Here is a 6,000-nt window from a genome sequence, read left to right as displayed (position 1 = left end):
CTGCATGTAATGCTTTGAAGGAAAATGTAATGAAAATGATATATAGATGGTACATGACCCCAGTCAAACTTGCCAAAATATACCATTTGTCTGATAATAAATGCTGGAAATGTAAAGGAAATGAAGGAACATTCTTTCACCTCTGGTGGACGTGTCCTAGAGTGAAGGCCTTCTGGGAAATGATATATAATGAGTTGAAAAAGGTATTTAAGTATACCTTCCCTAAGAAACCAGAGGCCTTCCTCTTGGGTATTGTCGGCCAGAGGGTGATAAAGAAGGACAGAACTTTTTTCCTGTATGCAACAACAGCAGCAAGGATACTCATCGCCAAGCACTGGAAAACTCAAGATTTACCCACACTGGAAGAGTGGCAGATGCAACTGATAGACTATATGGAACTGGCCGAGATGACCGGCAGAATCCGAGACCTGGGAGAAGAGAGGGTTGAAGAAGATTGGAAGAAATTCAAGATTTATCTACAAAAATACTGTAATTTGGTCGAATGTTAAGAAGGATGCTAGATCATAAATAATTGAGCACCACTAAATTAGATGGAATTAGGACGATAAGTGGGATTGAGGAAAATATAAACCTTTTGGAGAATCAATAGATTATATTCAAATGAACGGGAAGTAAGATTGTAAACAAGATGATAAATTGCTGGCCAAAGTTTGTAATGATGCAAGTGGGAGCGGGAGACGCGAGGGAGTCCAAAGAAGTTATGAAACTATGTTATGATATATGTTATATTGTTTATTATCTTTGCACTTATATTTTAAAATTTTAATAAATATTTATATATATAAAAAAGGTTGCCTAGGAAAGTAATGGATTCTTCTTTATTAGCTGTTTTTAGGAACAGCAGCTGGATGACTGCCTATCAGGATGCTGTAGTTGCTGTAGGTTTCTTACATTGGCAAAAGGTTGGACTAATTCCAGCTCTATGAATCCAAGTGTAAAAAACAGTGAGCTGAAAAAAGATAGTTTCTTGTGTTCCATGGGCTTTATACTTAATGATCCCACTGATCAGGACTTAGGTTCATTTATATGTTTCTGGACCGGACCTAAAGTTTGTAATGTCTTTGATACACACCACTGTATGGCTGCTTTATACATTCTTTGGAACACACAGATATATATGTTAAACAAGCATATAAGCTGTTATTCCCACCAGGGCTGCAATGTGATACTCAGGGTGGATATCTCAATATCTCTTATTTGGTCTGTGGAGATATGCATGCCATTGCTCAGTGAAACCAAGTATAGTGGTTTTATATTCAAAACTGCTGGGCTAAAGCAATATTGGGGCAGGCAGGTACACAATCATAACATTTTTTTAGATTTTATATGCAGGGACAGCTTAAGTTATTTTGCCACCTGAGGCAAAGCAGAAGATAGTGCTACTTTCCTGTTCCATGTATGGAAGCTGATCAGATTGGTGCTGCCACAGCACCTGCGGGCAACAAGCAAGCTTAGAGGGCACAAGCCCAGACCACATGGCACACACAGCTCTGTACTCCAAGATCTTGTCATCCCTCAGCAGCTGCTGCCTGAGGCACCTGAATCACTCTACCTAATGGAAGGATTTGTATGAGAAGCCTATGGGTTATGTTTCATAAGAAGGGTGAGAGTGGAAAACTTCCATTTCCCAAACATAACCCTGAGCTCTACTGTGTTAGAACAGATTTGATTTTAGCTTCATACCTATAGGCTTAAATACTCATGAACTAAATAAGAACATAGTTCAGGCAGAATAGAAGAAAGTGTCGTGGCAATAAGCCAGCACACCTGCTACCTCTGATTCAAAATCTACTTACCCTGGGAATAAGGCACAATGAATTTGATAGAACCTACTTCTGAGTAGACATGGCTGTTATCAAAGCTGAATTCCATCTTTCAATTGATTGTCTTCCAAGGCACAGCCTTGATCTGTTTCCTTATTGAGATCAAGTTCCTGGTTTTTCCTAAGAAAGCAAACTTCTGAAATCAAACATCCATTGGTATTGAGAGGATTCTAACTTTGAAGTGACTTCTCATATATAATTGTGGGGTGTGGTTTCTGTCCTATAAACCAGATCAGTGAAAGAGTTGACCCTTGTTTGCTTGACCCAACATAGTTACTCTTAATGGAATAAATGTAACACCCTCTCCAGTTTTAATGTAACACAAATTAAGCACATTGAAATCAAGATAACTCTAGACTAGTAATTCACCATATGAAACACAGTCAGAAATTACTTAGGAGCTGCATAATTTATGTTGATCAGTTTTCAAATATATCCTTTTTCATAATACAAAATGAAGCATAACTAATATGAAGACAATCCACATGACTGAACATAAGTGATATTGATTGTAATAATAATGTACACCAATAGGAAACTGCCCTGGTGCATATCTATTCTATTTTCCCACCAGATGCTTTAGTTTTTTCCAACCAAGTTTTGTCTAGCATCGGTTCCATCAAACAAAAAAGTTTCCATACACCTGCATAACTGAAGAGTTGATATCAAAGTTGTAATGCCATTAGGCAGGGTGAAGTGACTCACCTCCTGGCATTAGATAGGGTTGAAAATAAAGGGCAGCAAATATCAGTTGTGCAACATCAGGCACACACATGCTAGTGCCATTTTGATCTTCCAACTCCCACACTGCAATCCAGTGCATATCTACTCAGAAGTAAGCTGCACTGATTTCAATGGGACCATCCCTGGCTATTGGCCATGCTTGCTAATTGATGCTTACTAGAGTTGTAGTTCAGCAGCATATGGAGGGCTAAACGTTCCCCACATCTGGGCAAGAGGTTTTCTAGCCCTGTACTACCTTAGTAAGTAAAGCTATGTTATGTGGGATGAAGCATTTTGTCTTGGTACAGTAATAAATCCATCCTGTTTTGTTGTTTTTTGTAAAATGCCAATTCCCTTGTAAGTTTTTGGGACTCCTAGAATATCTGTTGCAGAGCAGGATTTAGAGTCAGCTTTCAGAGCCTCTTAAGTTATTAAATTCTAGGATACAAAGGCAGACACAGAGCAAGCCACTAGGAGGCATCTGATTTTAAAAATAGCAGCCCCTTCTAGGAAACTGATAGCCAGCTATGATATCCAAATAACCTAACATCCATATTTGAAATATTTTTAAAGTCCTGGCATATCCACCCACAGAGCACCAATGATCTCTTCCGTATTTTGAGTACAGGTAGTGGGAAATGTTGCTACTCTATTCGCACATTGCTTGTTTCCTTTTGGCATTTAGAGTTCTGTACAGTAGTTGTAGCTATTAAAATCCCAACTATGCAATTCTAAATCACTGCCCTGGCTTTTGTTAGTTCTTTCTGCTTTATATTTTCTACTGATGACCTTTGAAAGTCACTAATAGCAACCTCATCATGATCATTTTTCCCTTTGGAGAATTTAATACAAACAAGCATGCTGGTGCAGGGGCCTGGGCTGGTGGTCATGGGGATGGAGGGCTCTGCATTTTCTTCTCAGAGGCTCCTGTTCTAAGCCCATTGAGAAAACCCAGTTTCTAAGCCCATTGAGAAAACCCAGTTTCACCCTATAACCTACTCAAAGCTCTGGGAACAGTTCAATTTAGAAAACGAATAAATGCAATTTGCCTATTTCCCAAAGAAAACAAGCATAATCATGCAAGCACAAGTTGTCATTGGGGCTAGCCTGGAAAATGTGCATATGTGGCACATTCTGGCAGGGTCTGAGTAGCTGCTCACTTGGTGATGCTCCTGCCATAGCTTTGACTACACACATCAGCAAATACTACCATTCTGTCTGTGAGGAGACAGGTCCCTATGGCAGTTGCCTTTCAGACCTGAACATCTGAAATCCGCTTTAATCCAAAGGCACCTCTGATGGTGGAGAGAGAGGTGAGACTCCCGATAATGCTTACCAGAATTGGGAAGCAGTTACACATGTGTTCAATTGTCCATTCTAATCTATCTGATTTTAAAGCATTTAATTGCATCTGTAATCACATCCGTAATGACAAATTCAGCGTGTGTGTGTGTGTGTGTGTGTGTGTGTGTGTGTGTGAAGGCTGTTGAGTTATAACAGCTACAGTAGTGTAATATCAGCAAGAATAGAAAAGTCGGCCCCATGTGGTAAATCCTCTGGCCTTGGTGTTTTTGAGCTCCTGCAGAACACAGTTGAACACCCATAAAAGCCATACTTTTGCTTTTCATGGCAGCTACCCAATAGGCTACCTTGTCAAGAAAGGACTCAGAGATGTTAGAAGTTCCCTGAGGAGTAATTAGGTTTCCCCAAGCAGTCTTTTCCCCAGCTTTCATTCACTGATCAGATCCTTCCCAGCAATGACACTTTTTTTTAATATAACAACAACAACAGCAAAAGAAGAACTTGCCTCATTATGCTTGACAGAGCAGATACTAACTTATTCTGAAGCAGAAATGATCATAACAAAACTGATGGGAAATTGCAAACATGTAAAAGTGTGTGTGTGTGTGACACATAAATCAAAATGTACAAAGACATTTTAATGCCCTTTTAAAAAGCATAAATTTCCTTTTAGAGTCCCCGTCTGTTACAGAAGCCTATTATCTGATGACAGGTATGATGATTAACATAATAGACACTAGTAAAATTTTCTCCAACTTCTTTGAAAATGTTAACTTACAGCTTCAAGCAAAATGTGTTTTTTAAAAACTGGATTTTGTTTCTGGTATGGGACCATTTGCCCAAATGAAGTTAACAGATTTGTATCTAAACCATCTGTTGGTGCAAACGCATTAGAATGTGAAGTCACGTATAGGAAGCCTCAGAGACATCTTCTGACTGCTATACATAAAAGAAAAAGAAAAAGGATGCTCTGTCTTTCCCCTCGTCTGTCTAAGGTCCAGCTCACCAGAGAGCCAATTCAGACCAATTACCTTGTCTTTGTCAACAAAAATACTCTAGTTTCCAGAGTTCTCTGGGCATAGAGGTTAAGGTCCCAGAAAGACAAAATAATAAACAAATTCATTTCAAGAATCAGAGTTGTGTGCTTGGCTGGGAGGATATGTTTGAGAAAGGTTATTTCCTTTTAGATAAACCTCCACAGGGAATTACACTCGCAGCAACATCCACTTTTGCTTTCTTTTAAAATGCAAAATCCAAATGGAACACTCTAAAGTTAAAAAATAAAAATAAGCAAATGCAAATAAGGCAATGACCTGCAACTACAATTCTTTGAGTTGCAGGATGTCCACTTTGGATAAAAAAATTTGAATATAATTTCAGAGTTGGTACAATTTTGGACTAAAGTAGATGTGATGTTTTGTCATGTAGTTTGGTCTTGCATAGTTGCTTTTTCATTAAACAATAGCTGGCATGGTGCAGGGGGTGGGGTGGGCGGGCATCGTCAACAAACTGGATTGCTCCATGGTCCTGACTGCAATCAGATTCCCCCCTCCCTGTACAGACACACTTGCAACTTGTAATGGAAAGAAATCCCATTGCAAACAATATGGATGGGAAGTGAGGGGTTGGTTCCATTTGGAACTATAGCAAGAGCAAAAGTTCAAAGTTTTCTGCCTCCAACTCATAGTCCAGATCCAGCGATTGGCCCTGCAGCACGGGTTTTCTTTAACCAAACTCTGTGACCAATCACGTAGCATGTCCAGAAGCATGTTGGGTGAATGTGGAAGGGGAAGTGAGCTGCGCAGTCTTGTTTTGTCTCTGACATCTTGTACAGCGACTAGTGCCATCCACTGGTGTTCATGCATACGTACAGCAAATACTTATCATAGGATCATTAGTGGTCAGTTTGGTGCATAAGCAGCTGCCCCCCCAACACTGGTGTCCCTGCAGCTTACATGAATGGGGACTAGGGTGGGGTAGTGGTGAAGTTTGGGCTGCACAGACGCACTGGTGGCAGGGCTGGATTGGTTCCACTGGTGCGTCCAGGTAACCAAGCTTCTCCCTAGAACCACTTAGATAAGTTGCAGTGACGCTGGTGTCAGAAAGGTGTCTCTGGCCCTCTACACTAGCC

Source organism: Podarcis gaigeae, assembly GCF_964106915.1.
Source record: "Podarcis gaigeae genome assembly, chromosome: 7".
Classification (NCBI taxonomy): Eukaryota; Metazoa; Chordata; class Lepidosauria; order Squamata; family Lacertidae; genus Podarcis; species Podarcis gaigeae.
This window is presented reverse-complemented; position numbering follows the sequence as displayed.